General features: G+C 41.5%; 1 long non-coding RNA gene across 1 annotated transcript; it reads left to right on the top strand.

Annotated features, from left to right (window-relative positions):
- Window positions 1-3,162: 3,162 nt before the first annotated feature.
- Window positions 3,163-22,585, top strand: LOC143695090 (uncharacterized). Its single transcript, XR_013184003.1, has 3 exons — window positions 3,163-3,686; window positions 9,300-9,398; window positions 19,259-22,585. It is a non-coding gene; the product is annotated as an uncharacterized LOC143695090 (long non-coding RNA).
- Window positions 22,586-23,358: the final 773 nt, after the last annotated feature.

The raw sequence follows: 23,358 nt of genomic DNA, 5'->3' as shown, positions 1-23,358 counted from the left end.
CAGATAATGTTGTTTTATTACATTTGACTTTGTTCTGAATTTTCCTTCTATTTAAAAAAAAGATATTTAATTTGCTTTTAATCTAAATGAAAAAATGGTTTGCAATAAATACAGCACCTTTATCCTCTAAGGATGACTTTTCTTCTCTTCCAGGTTACAAGTTGAAGAAAAAAAGATTAATCTCATTAAAATGAAGTTTATTTTATTATTTTAGGCCTGTTGTGGAGTAAGAGGCCCCATCTACAAGCATGGTTGTGTGTACAGACCTCCCTGTGACCTTGGCTGGGTCAAACCATTCCCATGGAAGGGAGGGAATAGGGGAGAGCTGAAGAAGGGATGGAGAAGATGAAGAAGGTGGTAGGAGAGGTCTCTGAAGAGGTCAGCCAGCAGCAAGGGCTGTCCTCCCAGCACTTGGGGCTGATGGTGCGACCACAGAGCCCGGGCTGCTGGAACCAGCACTAGCATTCACTGGTATCTGTACTTTTGAGCTAAATTTTGGAGTAGGAGAAAAAGAAATGGTCTCTGATCATTTGTGAGTTGATCCTGGAGAGGATCAACACACAGCCTTGGTTTAAAGGTGGTGTCACTATCTTCCTTTGCTGTACATTTTTCAGAGGCTCCACCCGGGTGTCTGTGCAGCTCCAGGGAGAGCTCCCTCCTTGCTGCTGTGGGAGCTGATCCTGGGACACAGAGATGGTTCCCAGGAGGAACCACAGCCTCATTAGCTATAGGGTGGATATTCAGTTTTCACTTGTTTGAGATATTTGCACGTGACAGGTTGGCCTTGCTGGCCTGGCTTGTGCGGGAAATCGGTTGGGCATTTATGGGGGCTCCTGCCTTGGAGGAGATGTCAGAATGATTGTGGGCCATTACAGACACTCTAATATACCTTGAGGTTAACTCGCACACTGGTGATGAGTATCAGGATTTCCATAATTTTTTGGCAAGCATCCTTTCTATTTATGTAGCCAACTATTGATATTCATAGCATAAAAACTGGTTATTCAGCTAAAACCCCTGTGCAATCAATCAGTGATACAGTCTATCAAGTGTCTCAGTCAGCCTGTAGTCATTACTATGTTGGGATTTTTTTTTTCCATTTGGAGACATTTGGGATGACTCAATTTCTCTGATCTTGTAGCATTCCCTGTGTCTTTAGAGGGGAATTTGTAATTGTTGAATTATTCTTGGCCATCCTTCATTCGGAATTTATGTTGTAATTTCAGCAAAAGCCAGACCTTGTACGGCAGTTTTCATCTTTTTCAAGGCTGCTTCTATTTCTTGAAATGCTGGAGGGTTTCCAATTATTCCTTCTGGTCGCTTTGGATGTGAATTGTAACAGATCATCCCAGAGTCGTGGTTCAACATTGTTAAGCTTATCAATATAAATATAATGTTAAACCCTTTTTAGATAATTGGGGGCTAGGTGTGAAAATGTGACCAATTTATGCATAAATTGGTCCTACACTTCTCTTTTTTCCCTTATCAGAAAGAATCTCATCATGAACAGGTTTCAGACTGTTCCTTGTCAGGGCTTCTTCTATACCTGTTAACGGTTGATTAGGTTGTTATATCACATTTCAATACCTGCTTAACCTGATGCCAGTCAACTATGCAAACAAAATTCATTAAGGCAAACAGAAGTCTCTGAGCTGGAATTGTAAAGCAAAAAAAAAAAGAAAAAAAAAGGGTTGATATATCAGCTGTTACTCTATGAAACAATGAAGGCTTGTAAATCCATACATTGGGAGAGCACTGGATCATAAGTAAAACTGAAAAAGAAGAATGAGATAACTCAGGAGTCTTTACATCTATATCCAGCCTTTGATGCCTGCTGTGTGGGTCTCTCATGTGACTGCCAGGCACATGGCCATGCTGGAGGGCAGTTTCAGGGGGCAGCTGAACACGTGGCCTTACTGGTTTAGATCCTGGCTCCAGTTGGTGTTTGCCAAAGTGCATCTTAGAGTGGTTTGTCTTTTTCACCATGCTTTCATAGGAGGCTCGTTTGTAGCCTATCATTATGATGAAGTGAAGTTTAAAATTACATTGGGAGCCTGCTTAAGGACCATCATGCAGGTCCAGGGAGAGGGCTTATCCAGCCTGCTCACACCCAGCTCAGCCCAGGAGCTCCATTACTCATGCTGACCAAAGCAGCTCCTCAGGACAGCTTGCAGGGGCAGCACAGCTTGGTCAGGGGCACAAAATGCACCAGAGGGAATGTTCAGAGAGGGATTTACCTTCAGAGAGGGTAAATTGTTCTTTCAGAAATATTATGGATAAGAGAGTTGAAGCCAGAGAAGTTTTGCATTCTAACACATTGTTTCTGGATTTCTTTAGTGAAAGTACACTTGGAACAAGCCAAGTGCATTGGCAAACTCTTCATGTTCATCCAGTGCGTGCTTGAGATGTGTGAATGCCTGTAAAAGAAAAAGTGTGGTTTATTTTGGTAATGTCTAGTCATTTGATTTAATATATAAAAAGAATGTCGTCTTAGTATTAACTATAACAAATAGAAACTGAATTGTGAAAGAGAGGATGTCCCTACTTACTAAATATGCATGAAAAGACTAGAATTGCTACCTCTTACAACAGAATCATGACAGTAATTTGTCCCTTGTTGGAATACATCAATTTTACCCTCTCCCTTTCTACCTTTGTAGAAGAGGGAATGGGGATTAAATGTGTCTTGATTCTAAAACATCTATAGAAAAATATCAAATAAGCCATATTCTCAACAGTTAAAAGAACAGTTCATGTTCTTTCAGATTTTTTCTGTTAAGAGCTTAGTATGTTTTAATGAATTGTGCTGAAGGGCATCATTACCTGCTCCCTAATACTAGTCCTTTTGGGTCAAGAAAGAGGATTATTCAGAAATATGATTTCTACCAAGTATGCTTTGGTGGTTACAGTAAAATTCAAGAGCACTAAGTTTGTTTGCATAGCTTGATTTGTATAAATGATCCCGAGCCTAAGCAATTTCAGCATCACCATTGTGCATGTTGCATCCATGCCTGAGCCCAGGGGCACAGTTTCAAAGCCAGGATTTCATACTGGGCTGGATATTTGGCCCACACAGTTTAAGAAAACAGAAAATCTGGTGATGTGCATTTAATAGCAATATAAAAATAAAACCCAATAAAAATAATGAGAATTATATTTCTATTGGGAGAACATTAAAGTCATAATGGTACAAATGGGCTTTAGATAATTGATAATACTGATGCAGAAAATTATTTTCAGTTCCCCCTCCTTTGCAGTAAAATACAGCTGCATTTAAAGAGAAGAAAAACTAACTTTCTTTTCTGTTGGCAAACAATAAGGGTGCTTTGACCAGCATTGCTCAGTAAGCCTCAGAGCCACACTGAAAATGGACGTGTGAGTTTGCTGCGTTGGCAAGTCCCACCCTGGGAGCCGTGGCATGGTGGAAGGATGTCACCCCTTGGCTACAACCTTGCTGATCTCTGCAAACCCCAGTAAAGGTTAATCATTCTTAATCTGTGGTTTTACTGAACCAGAGTCTTCCTGCTGCTGCTGCTGCACTCCTGCAGCTGTGGGGAGGGAGGCGGCTCCCTCAGCTGATTTGCATCCAGCCTTGCTGCAGTTATTTTCCTTTGGAAACTCATGGCCTGGAACCTGGGAGGAGAGGAAGAGGAAGAGGAGGGTGTCCTGTTTCTCTCCAGGAGAAGGTAATGGGGCTTTGCCTGCCTGGTGCTGGGCAGCAACTCCTAGGTGCTCTGCAGGAGAGTGGAGCAAAGGATGTTCTTGTCCTGTGTGCTGTTTGAAGGCACTGGTATTGCTCCATTGCTTGCTGAGTTTATCAGCCTGTCTTCATTCAGTCACCACCCCAAATTCAAGAGGATTTGCCATTCATGCCATCCTGAGGCATCTTTAGTGACAAGGCAAAAAATTTCTACTTGGGCTCATGGATGGTGGGGTAGATGTCCCTGATTTTGTCCTAGTTAGACCCATGTGAGAACCTTCCCATTGCACAGCTTCCCCATGGTCTGTCTGGCTTCATCTTAAAGCATAAAAATGGAAATTAGCAAATTTGACTAAGTTTGGTAAAGAAGATTTGAAGTCTATGAAAAGGGACCATTTTTGCACTGTCAGAGTGAGTGTAGACTGAAGTGGGCAAGCACTTACACAGCCATGGAGTAACAGAAAACAAGAGCAGGTGGCAGAAGTGTCAAAGCAAAATATATTTTATCAACAAAATGTTCAAGAAAGATTTCATCCAGGCCAGCTGGACTGGCCAACCAGCCAGTCTGTAAGGGACAATGCTCTTCTGTTCAAGAGCCTGCCAGACGATATTTAATGCAGTGGATTTTCACTTGAAGGCTCTAAAGATTCTGTTTTCTCCAGCAAAGCAAAGGGAAGAAATAAGTTGGAATAGCTGAAAGTTAAAACAGACTTGGACTAAAAAAAAAAATTAAAAAAACCTGTGTTTGTTTTTAGCACTGTTTTTAAATCTTAGAATTTCTTTTAACACTTGTTTAATATTTCTGTGCTTTAGAATCCTTAACTTACAAAAGAGATACCTCTATTTAGTTGCCTGGATTCTTGTATGAATGATTGTTGCACTGAAACTTAGATAATGTAATATTTATAAAGTATTTTCAGATCATTGAGTAGTAGACAATTTGGAAACCTTTTCTATTGTACTGAATCTTAACTAAATCTCTAGTTTTTGTCAAAAGACGTCTCTTCACATTTTAAACCAGGAAGCATTTGTGGGTTTATTTTTATAAATCAGTCTATATGAGGTTGATTTTATAATTGAACAAGTTAAAGAAATGATTGGAAATGTTAATAAACCACAGTCACTAACCTATAAAACAGGATAACCAGTGGTGTCCTTGGAAGTGTCACTGTCATAGAGACCAGAGACATTTTGCTGGGGTTTTGTTGCTGACACTGACAATGTAGATTGGTGTAAGTTAATTTTTTTTAATTTATTTTTTTTAGCTATAGTATACCTGTTGTTCTAATCATTTCTGCGTTCTCTGATGAATTGACATGGTAGTTAAAAAGTTGCATGAGTGGCCAAGCATTACAGCCTGAAACCTCCTCAGCGTGCAAGGGCCCATTCCTGGGGTTTAGTTGGTATTTGTAAAGGAATGCCAGTAGATCAGGTGAAGCGCCTGTGGGTTTTAGATGCACACCCTTTTAGAGCAAGCTTCCCACTGGTCATCCTGCAGGAAGGTGGGGGCTTCTTTGCAATGTCCTGCTGTCACCTCTGTTACTGCTGCAAATATCCCTTGTGTGGCTGGAACTGAAAAACACACAGTGTGAAAATAGCTGTACACACTCAGTGGCTCTTCATCCTGCAGTGCATGTAAGGTAATGGTTCAAACCAAGCAGTGAGGGGAAAAAAAGAGAGAAAAACCAGAGAGAAGAACAGGTACCTTGTGCAAACATCCTGCTGTTTCCTGGCCATGGAAGGCAAGGTCTGGTTTCCCTTAGAGCTCCTGGTGCAGCTGCCTAAGGGTCCCAAAGAGCTGCTGGGAGTGCCAGGAGTGCCTTCCCACCAATGTGTTCTGAGCTGTCCAGGGCAGGGCACGCTGCAAGTGAGTGCAGAGAGCCCCAGCAGGGCCCTGCTGTGCAGCACCACTGCTGCAGGCCCTGGTGCCAAGTCATGGACTCACAACTGATGGCAGTGTGGGCTGACAGATATAGCATGGGATTTAGCACAAGGAGAAATCTATGCTTGAATCTTATTGCAGTGTGTTATCTGACTCCTCCGACTGCAGCATGTGACTGAATTAAAGTGAATGATGAAATTATGTACAGTCATTTTCATAAGCAGAAGTCAGTTACAAAGTGCTTCCAGATGTATGTTTAATGCATTTCTGTTTTATTATGGTGTCTATTTGATGTACGTGGTACTGACTAAATGGTTAAAAACACTGCAATGTGTACAGAAGTATATTGTACTCAATTTTTTCCCAAAGTGTCAGTGTTGATAACTAAAAACTGAAATACTGCAATCTAATCAACAGTGCTTTTATGGGCCTATGAGCATAGGCTTTTAACATTTGGGTAACTCTACTGTTGGTAGACATAAAAATAAATGGCCCTAAAATTATTTTAGGATTGTAGGTTTAATATAGGGAACTAGATAAAGCTACAAAAAATAAATCAGAGTAGAATTATTTCTGGCATCACATCTGCCAGGCCCATCAAGGAACAGATATTTTACATGCCTGTTTCCTGGGGTTCAGGAAAGCAGCACTCTGCTCAGCTGGATTGATCAGGTGGACTCACAGAATTTATCTCCTTGGCTGTCTCTTTTCTGATATCTTATTTTATGTCCTACAGCCATACCATTCTGGTTTCAGATCCTATCAAGTGTCACAAACCACACCATATCCAGAGTGGTCAATATTACACCTGTCAAGTCCAAGGGCAGCAAATGTTGTTAGTGGATGAGTTGGTATCAGTTCTCTTGGAGTTTGTGATGGGCAGAAGCTCCACCACCCTGGTATCAGACATTGTATGTTGAAGGTTAATGCATAGAACTGGCATTCAGACTCATAAAGATGCATGAGCAGTTATATAAAGAAGATGGTTAATCTGAAAACCTTAGCTTCATCTGAATGCCAGGTTTGTTTTGTTGGTTTGGGGTTTTTGTCCCCCCCCACCTAATATTTCTCCATGTAGCAGTTACTGTGCCTAAGTTAGTTATGTAGTCACAGGGTGAATATTCTCTGTTCAATGCTGTGACAGCAAGGCATGCTGAAATATGCTCCTTGGCTGGGTGTCACAGTCCTCTGGAGGTGACAGTAGAGGATCCTGTGGTTGCCAGAGCAGCTGATCAAGTACAGACTCAGCCCCATGGCCAGCAATGCCCTCACCCCACAGCAGAACTGCCCAGGCAGGGAGCACTTGACTGGGCATCATCAGCATGACTTCATCCTGGGGCACTGAGCATTGCATTTCTTATCATTCTGTGGGACAATATTGCATGATGTTCATCCTTTGTTTTCTTCTCTAGCCATCTTTTTTTTTTTTCTTGTTCCTTTTTTATCTTTTTCCCTTCTACATTTCCCTCAGGGAGCAAATTTTGATTTCTCTCAGGAGAACCAACTTTTCACTTCTCCTTCTTATCTGCTAAGATTATTAGCAATTAAATAGGTAGTGTTAACACGTACAGAGTGATAATTGACCCAAATTAGATGAAAGAGGCTACAGCAAGGGTGACAAGTTCAGTTTCTCACAGGTGGTGTTCTAAATATTTGGTTTTGCAGGCAAAAAAAAGCCCTGTAAATAACCATTTATAGCAAAAACAATATATAGATGTTTCTGTGCCACATGGGTGAGAACTTAGACCTCTTAAAATAGAAATTCAATTTCTGTAGAATCTGGAATGTGAATATATTGGATGGGCTTAATTTGGTCCCATGGCATAATGTTGCCATGTATATATATTAGTGTATATTTAAAATGCATCTGTTTTCATTTACTCATGTAAATAACAATTTCTGAGTTCAGGTGTGGTCACCATGAAAAGGAAGGTTGGGATATTTACTTTGATGTAACAACACCTGGAGTGATTGAGGCCTAATTAGTCAATTTGTAAAAAGACCCCAATGCTGCAATGCTGTGTGAAGCCATAGGCAGCAGAATGTTTGAGGAGCACACACAGTGGTGTGCACCATAATCCTGTTTCTCACAGGAATAAGAAGTCACCCGATTCTCATAATTAATTTTTATTTTTTCCAGAGGAGCTCACATGTTCCATGTCTGTTAATTTGCTTGGGAAATTTAATTTATTTTTTTGCCAGGACGTTATCCTTGGTACATTTACTTCTCCTCTGCTGTACAAATTACCAGATCTATTCCATTGTATCTTTTTGTCCCTGACTTTTGAGGATGGGAAGGAGGGAAGCTAGAGGTGGCCATTCCCTTTGATAACTCACAGCTGGAGATGGGGCACCAGAGCAATGAACCAAACCTCTGAGCTGGGAAGGAGAATCTGCTTTCTGTGAGCCCTGCTTGGTCCCTAAAAGCCCCAGAGCTGATGGCTCAAGGGGGAGGTGGGAAACTCTGTCCCAGGGGAGACCATCAGAGTGTGATTTGTTGTCCTGCCATGGTACAGAAAGGCTGAGGAGCTCCCGGGTGAGTTGGATCAGGACACCTGACGAGCTCAGCCTGGGAGATTTGTGCTCCTCTCTGCCTTGCTTTTCTTCCTTACCTGAGAGGGTCAAAGCCTACCTGCCCTGAGTGCAGTGGGCTACCAGGATGAGCAAAGGGAATCAATACACAGTGCAGTATGAATTTAATGTATGTAAGCCACACTGCATTTTTAATCAGCTATATATTTATTGTAGAGAAGGGTAACAAATTACAGTTCCACTAGCACACAAAAGCTTATGGCATTCCATTATTCTTAATTAATAGGTAAGTGCAAGCCTTTTTTATTTATACTGGAGGAGATCTTGTTGCTAATTTGGTTGCAAATGTATCTGTAAAAAGGAAAAAATGTATGTCTATTTATTTTACTATTTTAATAATAGAGCACTCATTCTTTCCTTTTAGTTTTTTTGATCGTTCCATGGTTTGCAATCAAATATTAGCATGTTGATTTTGCATATATTTCAAAGACGTCCACTCTTTTTTTATAAGGAAAACAAACTTGTTTGTAACAAACTAATAAAATGCCTCTAGAATCTAAAATGAACACTGGAAATGACACAGGTTCCTTGGATTCTTTTACCTGGAATCTGGTTGATCTGCCACTGGAATTTTCAATCAGTAGATCATTGCCAGAAAAGCCAAAGAGCAGGTAATGTATTTTGCTGATCCATTCACTGGTTTCCTTTTCCTTCCACATGGGTAGGAGCACAGAGGTCTCAACAAAGCCTATGAGCCTACATTTGGAGCTTCATTGTTAATTCTGGGGAGGTGAAACCAACTGTGTCAAGCAATTTTTATCCTTTAACAGAATTTAACCATTCCATAATTAGTAATTAGAGACTTTGCATACTTTCCTTATTAAGATCAAAAAGCTCTTGGGAAATTTTAAAGTGAGTCTTAAAATATAGAAATTTATATTTTAAAATCTTCAAGCTTCCTAAATGTAAAGAGCCATTCCTGTGTGGTGTCAGTTGGAATTGGGGAGGGTGACTTCTGTATATTAACCTGCTCTACTAGATGTGATATGATTTGGAAGATGATCTTTAAGATCATTTTTAAGATGCTATTAAAAAGAAAAAGGAATAAATATGAAATTTTTAAGATATTAAATAAGAAATAAATAGAAATCTGTTAATATTGAATTCTAGTTTAATTTGTTGCAGGTAGTTTGACAGATTTTGATGAATGCCCTAGGAACATGCTGTTAATCATGTTGGAGATCTGATGTCCTATCAGAAGGGCAGGAGATGCATGACCAGAAGGTAAGCAGTGGAATAATTTCAGTTCTCAGAGCAGCAAAAGAAGAAGTTTTCTTCAGAGGAAGTTTTGTGTACAGTTTTTTCTGAATCTCTTTTAAAATGGGTACTCAAGTGGGAGGTGAGTAACTAAGGTTAACTCAGGGGCCAAAATTTGTGCTCATTATATGTCTTGGAAATTGTTTTTTAATACCAATGACCACAACTTAGATTTAGGTCTTGAAATTCTTAGAGTCCCCAACTTTGAAACATTTGAATTTTTATGCACAGATCTATAATGATTTTCTGTCGGATTCTGTTGCTGGAGTTCTCTGTTGTGATAGGTACCTGAAACTGCCCATTTTTTTCTGATCATTCTCAAAATCTGATCTGTTGGTTTTTTCAGGCTGCCTTTCTAGGCTGTTGATTTTGTACAGAAGTTCATTTTTTGAGAGGAAGAATGTACTGATGCTAGAAGATAATTTTTTTAATGGATAAATGGGGAACATTCACTAATTTCAAAAGTAATCCTCACCCATGCTAATCTGTCTCTCCTCCTCTGTGAGGAATGGACAGATTGCAGTCCCAACAGGGCAGAGCATCACTGCTTGGTTAAGAGAGGCCTGTCAAGCCATTTCATCTCTGTGGTAATGGTGAAAACTTTGCTTAAAGTAACATCACATACAGCAAAAAAATATAAGCAGCCCTCTCCTGCTGAGCTTTCCAGGACTTAACTGCTTGCAGTAAATGTTCAAAAACACTGCAGAACTTGATCAAGAACTGATAATTGAAAAGATGACACGACCTAATTTGAGAAGGGTTATATCTTCACGTGCCCCACACTTGTGTAGTTCAAAATAGTACACATCTTGTCCCTTTAACTTCAGGTGTATGTGTCTTGTCTGGTTCTTGGAAGTGACTGTGTACAGGCAGAGCATAATTGGCAGCCTGTGACATCCCTGTCTGCAAGTGTCTCTCTAAATGCAGCGTATTTCAGCCTTTATCTAGTGATGGCTGTTACCTGAGAGAAGCCCAGGGCCATCTCAAAGGGCTTGTAGCGGCTAATTGTGCCTGTTAGGACTAGCAATTAGCTGGGGATCTCTGCACCAGGCAGCTCGACACCCACTGGCTTTCAGCTGCTCTCACGTCCTTTCAGTTAACTAGCAGTGCCAGGCTCAGGAGACAGGGACAGGGAGAGCAGGGATGTGCAGGGCAGCTGGGGAAAAACAGCCACGGGCTTATAATGACACACTAAAATCCCACCTGGTTATCCCAGGAGCAGAGTGGTGAGCGACCCAGCCCTCGTTTGTAGGGGCGGGGAGCCAGGCCACTCACACAGGCAGCACTTCAGCTTTAAGAAAATAATAAAATCTAATTACGTATAGGTCATAAAAGGGATCACGTACATATGGTGGTTACTGGTTACCATGGTGCAAACAATGGTTTCAATGGAAACATGAAGTAGAACGTTGCAGAATTAAGATAATAAATCAGTTTCATTGAATAATAAAGCTTTGCACTTACCCATTAATTAAGGATAATCGTATGCCATAAGCTTTTGTGTGCTAGAAGTAATGTGTTACTCTTTACCATAAATATATAGATGATTAAAAATTCAATACACCTTACAGGTAGCAAATTCATACCATGCTCTGTATATATTACAAATGAAAGATGAAAGCCTTCTTTTTATGCTTATATTTTTGGATTGGGATAGAGTATTTCAATTACCCACCAGAATTTGAGGTTTGACAGTGATTGGAAGACTTGAGAAAATCTACTTCTTGAAATCTTTGTGGAAATCTTTAAACGCTGATGACATAATTCAAAGATATCTACAAATGTTCAAGAAATAGGCTGGGCTTGTCTGCCACATCTGGTTTCCAACAGCGAATTGAGACGTACCACATAATGCAACACGCTGTAACACAATACAGCCTGATCTTGTATTGACCCTTCCACTTGATACATCTTTAGGTGCTTTATAATCCCTAACAAATGTACCTTAAAATCCTATTGAACTGTGTAGGCAATTGAGAACAAATGTCTTCAGACCAGAAATAGCATCTGATTCTGGGACCAGCCGAGAGAGACCACGCCAGATCCATGGGGTGTGCAGACTAAAGGACATGAAGGCTTCTGCCTCCCCCTGTGAATCAAGGGCAGGGAAAACCTTGGGAGCCAGCACTGAGCACCGCACAACTGAGGTTTATTCCCTTTCTCAAGCGAACAGAAATGAAACATACAAAGCACTTTTTAAATGACATCATTAAATCCCTACCCATCTCAGGATATTTTTTCCCTTTATCTCTAAAGTGGCATTTGCCAGAAAAATTCTCAGACAGAAAAGATATTCTCAGGCTGAAGGCGTGGTAGACACAGGCAGTGTGGACCCCAAATCCTGTTCTCTGGCTCTTGCCCAGTGCTCTGTGGAGTAGCCCAGTTCCTTGGCACAGAAATAAATGTTCAGTAATATGCACAGACAATTTTTCTTAATTTTAGAAAGGAAACTATGGAGATCTTGGCCCTTTTTTTTTCTTTCTGTTGATGTAGAAAATTATGTATTTGCCTTTGATTCCCTTCCTCTCTAAAATTATGCCTGAAAATCTCTCAGTGAATCTGTTAGCCTGACAAATATGCACTTTTAAAAATTGTATTTTTAAGCCTACAATACATCAATAATCAAACCAACTCATTCTCCCTCCCTTAAAATGCAGAAAGCCAGTTTTCTCACTGGCATTTCAGCTCTGAGGTCCCAGTTTGAGTCCAGCTTGAACAAATAAGAAAAATTAATTAGGTGATTTGGGTTCAGTTCCTCTTGCAGAAAACCATCATACATAACTGAGTAGAATTTTGGCTATTCACTCTAAGAACCTCTGCTTAGAAATGTGGCTTTGTTTACATGCAGCTTGAATTTTCTGTAGAGCTGACAGAGGGAATTCCTATATACTGCAGACTGATCATACAGTGAGGGCTGTGTGAGAGGAGCTTGTGCTGCTAACAACACACTGAACCCTGGCAGAAGGCAGGGAAAGAACAATCCTTTAATGCTTATCAATACATGAGTGGATATTTCCCAGAGTATTAACCCGAATTGCAGAGATGTATGCTGGAGTGTGTAAAACATGCAATGCAAAGAGGGGCTGAAAGCCTTTTGTCTGCTCTCAAAAGAGAGCTGGGGTAAAAAAAAAATTAAGAGAAACAAATCCAAATCCTTCCAAACTGAACTTAAGTGTTAAACATGACCTTTGGATTTAAGAGCCACAAATTTTCACAGGAAGTTGAAAACACGCTGGATGGGGGAACTAAAGAACAGCAGGAACAGATGCCATTATTTGGCACACAGTGGGGAGAGCAGCACAGAAAAGGCAGTCTCTGCAGAAGACATTTGCCTTTAACTCTCTTTGTTTTCTCTTGGGGAGATAAGGGTAGGCACTGTGTGAGATTTTCTCCTTACATCAAAAGGCTTGGGGCAGGGGGGAAGGACAAGTTTAAAAATATTTTAAGAACCTGGCCATAAAAATTTTCAGTTATCTGTTTTACAGCACAAGAGGGTTTTTGAGCAAAGAGAGCCTAGGAGGGGTCTCCTTAGATTAACTGCAGCAGCCACTTGCTAGCAGGGAAGGAAAGACCTGGGAAAGGGAACAAATTGTGCGCAGTCTTTGTTAAATAGAGTTATATTCATGGGGAATGTGCATATGAAACTCTCTGCATTGCCAGCTCGTAGGGCAGAGGGATGAGCCTGGTTCCTGCAGGGTGAGCTCACCCTGTCCCTGCTGCTGGGGCTGTGAGACAGAGGCAAATGGCTTTTTGTCACCCACCCAGGGACAGTCTCAAACACACACTGAGGAGTCGCCCACTGTAGTTTTGCTTGGTTCCTGCATTGTTAGGAGCAGGAGAGAAAACTGAAAACCACCTCTTGCACTTTCCTGTCGCTGTTGCATCCTTTAAATCCAGCTTGGACCAAGGGAGTGGAGCAAGCACCTTGCACCCACCAGTGAATCTAAAGAAGGTTTATTTGTGGATGATTGTTTCTGATTTGGAACTAGGAGAGAATTGTGGAATTGACACCAAATGTAATAAATGGTAGAGGCTGGGTACCCAAGATGGGTACAGCAACTGTTCAAATAAATTATTCAGAGAAAGGACATGGTATTTTGTAAAACTTGGTCCACTTACATGTAAGAGGTTGAATGCTTGTGCCAGGGGCCTGATGACCTTTCCTGTAGCAGTCTCTGCTGAGAGACAGTGGGATCAAAGATCTCCTAATTAGTGGTATCTCTTTGGGAGGGAGGAGAGAAAGATTATTACTCTGCTTTCACTTCTGAAGATAACACTTATGTATAGTGGTAACCTATCTTTGGTAACAACTTCAGCACACAAATTATAGCTTTAATGACCCTATAAGCATTCCTAGTTCCAAACAAAGAACGAGGGAGCAAAGATAAATTGCAGGGGGATGGATGCAAGAAAAATATTTTTAAAATAGGATTATTTGAAAATCAACAAAAGTCTCAATCAGGTTGTGTCATTATTAAAATTCCTTACTTTGTGAATTCCTGCTGTTTCAGAGGTGAGGCCAGTTTACTGACAAGGGTTCAAAGGTCTAACATTGGAATTCCTCGGGGTTTTTTGTGTCCAAAAGTTACCAGTTGACACAGGGTGTTCTGAACATCATGGTGAAATTAAACAATAGGATAAATCCACAGTGAAGGCTCAAACAAACCCTTCATTAGGCAGGAACAAGCAAAGAGACGTTTTTGGAATGCATTTCCTTTAACTTCATCATATTTGTTTGTGGTCATAATCTTTACTAAAATTAAATTTTTTATTTTGTTAAATTTTACTCTGAATGAAGCTTACTTCCATGGGTGCAGGAGCAAATGTGTAAATCTCAGATGAGCCCACCAAAGGTATGAGCACAAAACAACTCTAAACACATAAATTAGCTAAATACCTTTCCCTATCCCTTCATGGAGCTGATTGGCAAATGCAATGTATGGTTTATGCTTTGAAGCTGTGCAACCTTTAAGGGCTTGAATTTCAGCATGCAGTGCCCTGTTGAAATTTATGGTATTCCTTACTTGCTTTAAGTTTTAAAATGTCACTAAAGGGACTGGGATAATACAGAGCGCCAAGAAACCGTCTGTAGACTTTGGGTGGCATGCCCCACGGTGCTTATTTCCCTCCTCATAAGGTTTTAAGTCCTGTAAATATTTATTCATGCATACCTATTTTTAACATGGTGTTTGAAATGCAGCTCAGATTTTGGTGGGGCTTGAGGATGCTAACTTAGGAATGGGTCAGTTGTGGCAGCAGCCTAAGTGGTTTGCATGTCTAGGGAGCAATGTGCAATGCAAAGGTAAGAGGTTGGGTAAAATGGGTATAATCCATGTTAAAAAGCTTTTAATTTTTACATTTCCTCTTACTTTAAGTATCTCTGTAGTCCATTGGGTGTGATTTGTGTGACGGTCTTTTCACATCTTTGGCAGTGTGAAGAAAGGCCAATATGTGCTTCAGTGTCACAGACCAGGCTGTTTAAAGTTACTTTCAATGTAAATAAGAATTATTCCTGTAGATTCATTGGGATAGTAATGCATAACCTGGAGATAGGCATATGAGTCTTTACTCATTACATTTTTGCTTAACAATTTGCAGAAGTTGACCTAGAGTGATCAGATTTCTCTTTTGCAGGCAAAACTTAATTCCACAAGTGAAAATATGAGTGAAAGGAGTTAAGCCATTCTTCTCATATATAAATATTGTTTTGTCGGTATATTCTAATTTCCTAAATTTTCTCCAAGTCAAAACTGTTTCAGAATCAGAAACATTGGAGGCCTCTTGTAAGGGCTGGTGCCTTTTGTCATTTGAGGGAAAAAAAAAATAAATGGCAATGGAAGCTATTTTGTTAATGTTTTTATCTATTCTGTGACTGACATCAATAATACATAACAGTTCCATTGACATTGCATCCTGTCCAATGGAGGCACTGACCTGATTCAATGTCAGCTGAAATGCCTCGTACATCATAAACATACATGAATTCTCACAGATCCATTATCCTCCCGCCCGGTCCAGGAGTGCCAGGGATCCAGTGCTAAGCATACAGGAGCTTGAATTCTTTTTCTCTCAGTTTATATTTTCTTTCACACTAAGAAGGAGCAACTCCATCCTTGGTAGAATGTAACTGGGAGACCCCTAAACATTTTATGAATACATGAATGATAATGATGTCAATAGTTGTTCAGATACTCGGCTGATAAGCTCGTGGTGTACAAACCCAGATAAATACCTCATACCTTGTCAGGAGAGCCTGCAAACCTGATATGTCATTCTGCTTTATTGTGCAAGAATATATGAATCATAATATTCCTATTAACATTGTACAAAGTCTGCAGTAGTTGGAGACTTCATCCAATGACAGTACAACTTTCATAAAAATATGGATAGTTATCATGTGCCCCTGCTGTGATTTCATTGCCACTAAAAGCAAAGGGAACACAAATGAAAAATATTCCAAAGTTTTCCATTGGTCCCCCTGAACAGTGCACTGCAGCAGTGTATATTTGTTTTACCATTGAGCCTGTTTAGCAGTCAAACTGTAGGAAATTGAATACACACTTACTGTATAAAAATGATATGCTTGGTTAGTGATACTTTAGAAGAAATAAGTGCATCAATCATAGAATAGCAGGTTGTCAAGGCTTTATATGTAGGAAAAACACAGAACAAAGAATGTAATGCATGTTGGGCACCTTTTTACAAAAGTTTCATGCCAAAGTTGATTTACAATGAACGTTTCCCTCCCTCTCTCCTCCCAAACTCTTCTAAAGAAACGTTCACAGAAATCTGAGCAAACTATCATGCTCTCTGTTCTGACGTGTGTGTAATTACAAGATCATCCTCATTGTGAATTTTCTGTTTGGTTGATTTAAGAAAAAAAAAAGGTGCATACTCTTAATGCTGTTCTGTCATTCAAACTCAGAAGGGTAATTTTCCTCACAAGTTAATGGGAAGGAGACGACTTAATAATTAGCCTGGTTTAGGCAGGGCCAGATCCTTGACAAGGAGCAGTGCCTGCACCAGGATGTGCCTGGGAGGCTGAGCAGCTCTCAGGGCAAGCCCACCTGCAGAGTTTCAGTATGAGTGCTCTGCCCCACAGGAGGGTTCTGAGGTGTGCACTGCGGCTGTCCTGGGCACCGTTTTTGCCCAGGTTCTCCTGGGCATGTTGGTCATGCTCAATTTCCCATCAGAGCCCTCTGAGATGGGCAGAGCTGACACAGAATGTGTGCAATGCACAAGCCTTCCTGACAGCATGTGAAAACCTACAGATTAAAACTGCCACAAAGTGGTCTATTGCCATGGACTGTTGCATCAGTCTGCAGCATCCAGACCCCAAAGCATGACACCAATCCTGCTTCTGCCTAAATACAAACTCAAATACTCTGTTATCCAAGACTTCAACTACTAAAAAGGTTTCTGGATTTTCAGCAGTTATTCTCACTCTCTGTTCCTTCTTTGGGACATCCATCCACCCTCCCAAGTACATGACTCCCTCCATTATATGGATTTATGCTGCAGACATATGGCTCTAGTTAATCTGACAATAGCTCTTGCTCCCTTCCAAGAGATCTGTTCCAGACAGGTAATCATACATTGTAATGAAATATAACACAAAGACAGGAAAGACCCTTTTATTTCACCAACAGACAAAGACATCTTTGAAAGTTCACCTTAAATATTGTTGGTACTAATACAACCATTCCAAATATCAAAATAATTGCAGTTCATTTCTGTTGTTGGCCGAAATAAAGTCACAAATCTTCAAAATTCTTTGCCGAAATCCATGTTTGATTGTTTCAATGGTCTGCCCATGCAGCCTCTGCTCACTACTAGGAAGAATCAAAGCAAGTAAGCATTGATTAGGCTATAGCAAAACCACTGCAATGCACAAGTGACCACTTGTGCCTCATCACCCCTCTGGTTGCCATGGGTAAAACTCCCTGATTGCTATTTGTCAGTAGTGCTATAAGGGCTCTAAAAGTTCAATGCTTCTTTCCCTGTCCAAAAGGGGAATGAGGAATGGTGTGGGTTCAGCCAATTTTTCTCTGCTGGGAAAAGAACAAAGGTTTTTGGTTCAGAGAGGGCAGTCTGTACCTCTGCAACCCCTGAGGCCCACAAGCAAGGACCATGCATGGAGGGACATCCCAATGCCACTTCAGCTTCTGGTGTTTCTCACTCAGGGCTTTCTTCCACCACAACTGTTCCTGGGGAAGTGCCAAGACAGTGCTTCAAGGACAACTGTCTCCTCCAAACTCATCATTTTTGGGGAGACTCAGGCATGAGTCACAGTAATGACATCCTCAGAGAATGATTTTTATTCCCCACCTAAATCCATCTGGCTGTGTTTGTGGAATGGAGTGAAGGCCCAGAAAAGGCACCTTATCGATTTGACTTCTTAGCATTAAGCAGTTTAGTATCATGAAGGTTTACAAAATCTGTTATTTAATATATCATTGTCTGGAAAAAATAATATTCTTAACTGAAACATACAGACATCTTTATGTGTCTTTTGGCAGAGTGATTTCTAACTGGTCTCCACCTTAATCTCATTTTTGTTGATTTCATTGTTTTTAGAGCCCTTCAATTTCCCTTTAAATTAAAAAAACGCAACCCAAAACTTATTTTTCCTGGACCAAACAGGTACATATAAATAGATAAGCTCATGCTGCACAAGAATGTAATGAAGATACTAGTAAAAGCAGAAAGCATCATCTCTGTGTGCAACTGGGAACTGAACTTTGTATGTCAAAGTATTCCTGTATCTCCAAGTTAAGGCTTCAAGTAAGTGCAATTGAGATGTCTTCCATAGCACAGTTTTTAAGTGGAGTTTTCAAGTAATCTCAAAATAAATGGATTCAGTAAAATACCCAATGGCTCTCCTCTCTTCCTTATGTCCTAGAAGGTAGATGGCTCTCTGGTTTTTCTGTCTCATTATTATCTATTGTTTGTCATGGATTTCCTTCAGGGTCATTGCATTACAAATGGTTCAGAACACTCATGCAAAGTGATGCAGAAGAGGATATTGTGTGTGTACATATATATATGTATATATTTATATCTTTAGCACCACCTTGGACTCTAATCCAGCTGAGGACTTTTGTGACCCAAACCCAACATTTCTATCCACTGTGAAGGGGCTGTACATCTTTATAACTGCTAAAAGCGTGTCTAGATGAAGATCTTCACATTTTTATGGCAAGGTTAATGCTGCCACTAAATTGTCTAACACCACACAGATTCCTTACAGCCTGGTGAGTTTTCCCAGTGAGGGTTTTGTTATGCTGTAAACTGATTTTGCAAAGCTGCAAAACTTTGTGCACTCAAAAAATTCTGGACACCAGCCAGATTCCTTTCAATAGTCCTAAGCAAGGCACCATGAGCTGACGGCCTTGGGGCTTGTCAGCCTTTCCTGAAAATCTTGATAGCCAGAGGAGTAAGTCTGCAGGCAGCTGATGAGTTCTCTCTGGTGCTGTAAATGTTGGGAACTCTCACCACAGAGGTCTCTGCCATCCAGCCCTGTTGGATGGCTGCACTGGAGGGCACCCTGGACAAAGGAAAACAAAGCCAAGGTGCCATCCAAAGAACACAGTGATCATTTCTGAGTCCCACCAGGACAGTCAGACTCTAGAAGGTATGAGCTCTGTGCATTTCCATCATAGGGAACACTGTTCTGTCCATAATACAACATGATTTTATGAAGACTTGCCAAAGGGACATTACATACCTGACTTCTTATTTCTAAGTGTGCTACAAAGCATGTGCTGGACCTAAATCACTTTCTGTAAGATTTGAATCTATTCATTTTGACTCTCTCTTTTTCACAGATCGTGTGCCTAGCTCAGTGTCTGGGAAAAGAAGTGCTGCAGTACCTTTGAGCCTCAAACCCCAGCTGTGGGGTTTCAGAAAACCTCACCAGGAAGAACCAGCTGTAGAAAGGAGCTCAGAGAGAGAGGCTGCACTCAGCAGATGCCCCCGTGGGACTCTAGTGTGGCCTAATTACATGAGGGGAATGTTAGAGATATGTTTGTCTGGGGATGGGTCCCACCCCTGCATCCTGGTGGATGGTGAGCAGGAGGGAGCCCAGCCAAGCTGTGAGACTGCTCTGAGCTCTGCTGCTGCTCCTTGAGCAATCCCCAGGATGAGCAATGCTGCCACCAATGAAACCAGGGAAAAGCAGAGGTGTCAGAGGGGACCTTAAATGGATAATACTCAAAAGTTGCTAAAATTAGGGAGTACTCACATCCAGTCATGTAATACATTTTTTTATTATATTTTTTTCTGGGGCAATAGGAGATGATTCAGAAGTGGTATTGAATCCCCTCTGCAGCAGGGCAGTCAGGCTGCATTTTTTGTGCTACTGGGAGAAGCATGTTGTGCCCAAACACTTCAGATTCAATCCTGTCCTTACAAAAGGGATTTCTAATGAACACAAACAGAAAAATATGTCTTCAGTCACTGAGAAATCCAAAGATACTGAAATAGGACAACTTGGCTTATCTGCCTAAAAAGTTTGAAAGGTAGAGGTTTGCCTACATCCAGTTATATTTTTTCCCAGATCTTTTAGCTATTTCTGATGTGACCTGTTATGTTTTTTTTTTTTTGTTGCTTGTCTTTCTGTCAAGATAGGTTGCTATTCAGATACTTTTTTTTCTTTTTCTTATCAGGGCTGATATGAAAAAAATAGGTGAGAAACAAGGAGATACATCAGGAATATCTAGAAAGTATTTCCACACTACAGAAGGTTGGTGTAGAGGAATAAAAGACATGACAAGTACTGGATTTCTGCTAAGGACTAATATAGGATATTATCCAACAAACACCTCACACTAACTTATGCAATCTCTCTCTTCATGAGTTTGTTGGCTGTGGTGCTACTTCTGAGTCAGACCAGGTACCCAGCTATGCTGCAGAGTTAGTCAAGCAATACAATAATAGTGTAAAAGTTGCAGGAGGTGGATGCAATTTCTGGAAATGCTATTGATGGCATTACTTATTTATTTAGTAGACAGAATTTAGAATGGGAATAAGGATTTGTCTGTCACCATCACATCAGCCATCAGTTCAGTGCTGCCCTAGGCAATGAGTATGCTGTTACTAATTTTAGTTTGTTTTGTTGTCATTCAGTCCAGATAATTTTTGAGGTTCATTTAGTTGCTGTTAATAAAAAAGAAAGACAGAAATACTGTGTACTGGCAAAGCAGGGTACTCAGAAATCCACCCCTCAAATCAGAGTCCCTTCAGATTTTGCCAGTGACATGACAGGGAGTTAGTTATTTCCTTCAGAGATGGGAGCACTGACTTGACTTCTCTTCATGACTTGGTGCTTTCTCTTGGGGGACTGATGTCACAGCCACATCCTGCACACAGCAGCACATTTGTGCTGCCTTTGGAAAGAGCACTTCCAGTGCTGAGCACCTCAGGGTTCATCCTGCAGAGGAAGAGATTGAGCACTAGAAAAACTCTAAATAGTAATAGAAGATGAATGAGTTGCTGTTCTCCATGGAGCCTCTAAATGCCTCCATTAGAACCAGCTGGGTAGTGGGCAGGTAAAGGGGAGTGTTGCCTTTGCTCCAGTTGTGATTAAACTCTGCGATTAATTTCCAAGGGAAAATGAGGCAGAATTTCCTGAAATTTAAAAATACTCGACCTGTCATTTCTTTATTTATTTGTGTGACATTTAGAGCCCAGTGGACAGGGGTTGCTGAACTGACACAAGAGGTCACTTCCTGCTCACAATGGCTTTGGGGCACAAATTATTCACCTGCCAAGGCAGTGCTTTGCTATTTCCTAACACCATCCCTGTATTGTCACCACTTTACAGTTATTAAGTGTCTCTAAATCCCTCTGCTGCCCCACATGTTGCCTTTGATATGGGTGATAACAGATACATCCATTTTACATGGTGTGTTGACCCTGGGGGGGAAGAGCAGGTGCCCATCAAGGCCAGGCTGTCACTCCCCTCCTCAGCTGAACAGGGGAGGGAAAATACAAAGAAAGGCTCATGGGTCAAGATAAGGACAGGGAGCAATCACTCACCCATTACTGTCAGGGGCAAAGCAGATTCAACTTGGAAAAAAAATTATTTTTTACCAATCAAATCAGAGTAGGATAATGAGAAATAAAGCCAAGTCTTAAAAGCATGTTCCCCCACCCCTCCCTTCTTCTCAGGCTTAACTTTAGCCCAGATTTGCTTCACCTCCTCCCCTACAGCAGCCCAGGGGCACAGGGAGAGGGGCTGTGGTCAGTTCATCACACATTGTCTCTGCCACTCCTTCCTGCCCAGGATGAGCAGCCTTCACACTCTGCCCCCGTTCCAGGATGGAGCCCTCCCATGGGAGACGCACAGGAGTGTCCCCATGAGCTCCTCCAGCCCAAGTCCTTCCCAGGGGCTGCAGTTTGACATGAACTGCCCCAGCCTGGCTCCCTGCCACAGGTACAGCCTGCAGGAGCAGCTGCTGCCACAGGTCCTGTCAGCAAACCTGCTGTGGCCTGGATCCTCTCTCTGTGGGACCACAGGTCCTGCCAGGAGCTGCTCCAGGGTGGCCACATCCTCCTTTGGGCATCGCCCTGCTCCAGTGTGGGGTCCTCCACAGGCTGCAGGGGGATCTCATGGGCTGCAGGGGCACAGCTGCCTCACCATGGGCTGTGTAGTATATGGTAGAGATAATTCATGCTATTAATGTATAAAATATTGTCAAATCCAAGCAATGTCTTTTGACCACCCCAGCCGGGAGCAGAGTCTTATTTTTATTCAATTAGTTCCCAGACAAGGTAAGATATCTGTTAACGTATGAATGGGACCTTCCTGAGCCATGATCACGACTTCCCTGGAATGCAAGAGTGATCTGCACCTCGAAGGTTGCATCTACTGCACTTGCATCTACTGCACTTAGCACGGGAGCCACCCTGTTACATGTGAATGTCGACTTCTCCAAAGCATTCTGACAACATCCAGACACCTGGAACTGGACTTTTGTCTATCCCTGCACATGTATGGCCCCAGTTCTGCATGTGAAGGGACACAAAGGAACATTGGTCATTTCTGCCCCAGGCAGAATAAACTGTATACTCTGACATTTTGGTGGTCACATCCAGGTTCACCCAGCGCCAATCCCGGGGCTGGCGCTGCCCTTGGCTGTAGTGGTTTTTTTTTTTCTGATTGAAATTCTGTTTTGCTGACAATCTAATAAATCATTGCTAAATTTTCTTATAAATTTGGCTCCCGATTTGATCATTTATAACAGGCTGCACCATGAGCAGCAGGGGAATCTCTGTTCTGGCACCTGGAGCAGCTCCTGCTCCTCCTCCCTCACTGGCTGGGTGTCTGCAGTGTTGTTTCTCTCACATGTCCTCACTCCTCTCCAGCTGCTGCTCTGCCACCATTGCTGGTGGCTCAGCCTTGGCCAGCCGTGGGTGCCTCTCAGAGCTGCTGGCACCAGCTCCACTGGACACAGGGAAGCTGCTGGTATCTCCCACAGAAGCCACCCTGGAACTCCTCCTTGCCACCCAAACCAGGTACAAAATGATAAGAGTAGCAAAAGAGTCACTGTAGGACACGAAACAACACAAGTGTCTATAACACCGCTGCTCTCAAGGCGAAGAAAAAAGGGAAGTTTATTTTCTGACTCCAACATTTATAGTTTTCCAGGAGTGACAGTGGATTGGAGGGTGACAGTGGCACCTCTCCAATGACACTGGACAAACCAACAGTCCATCAGCTTTCTCCTCCTCCATAAAGGCATGCAAAACAATGAGTTATTTACAGAAAGTGTGTGAGAAAGTTCGCTACAAGAATTTCAACATCAGAAGGCTTAGAAAATCTTAAAAAATCAGGGCTACACAAAAGCACAAAAATTTGGATGCTACTGTCCTCCTCACATCACTGGTGTCACTGCACAATTGAGTTTTCTTGTTGCAAAATGTC

The sequence above is a fragment of the Agelaius phoeniceus genome, chromosome 12, assembly GCF_051311805.1.
Source record: "Agelaius phoeniceus isolate bAgePho1 chromosome 12, bAgePho1.hap1, whole genome shotgun sequence".
Classification (NCBI taxonomy): Eukaryota; Metazoa; Chordata; class Aves; order Passeriformes; family Icteridae; genus Agelaius; species Agelaius phoeniceus.
The sequence above is the reverse complement of the archived record's forward strand: the minus strand, read 5'-3'. Positions and strand labels throughout refer to the sequence as shown.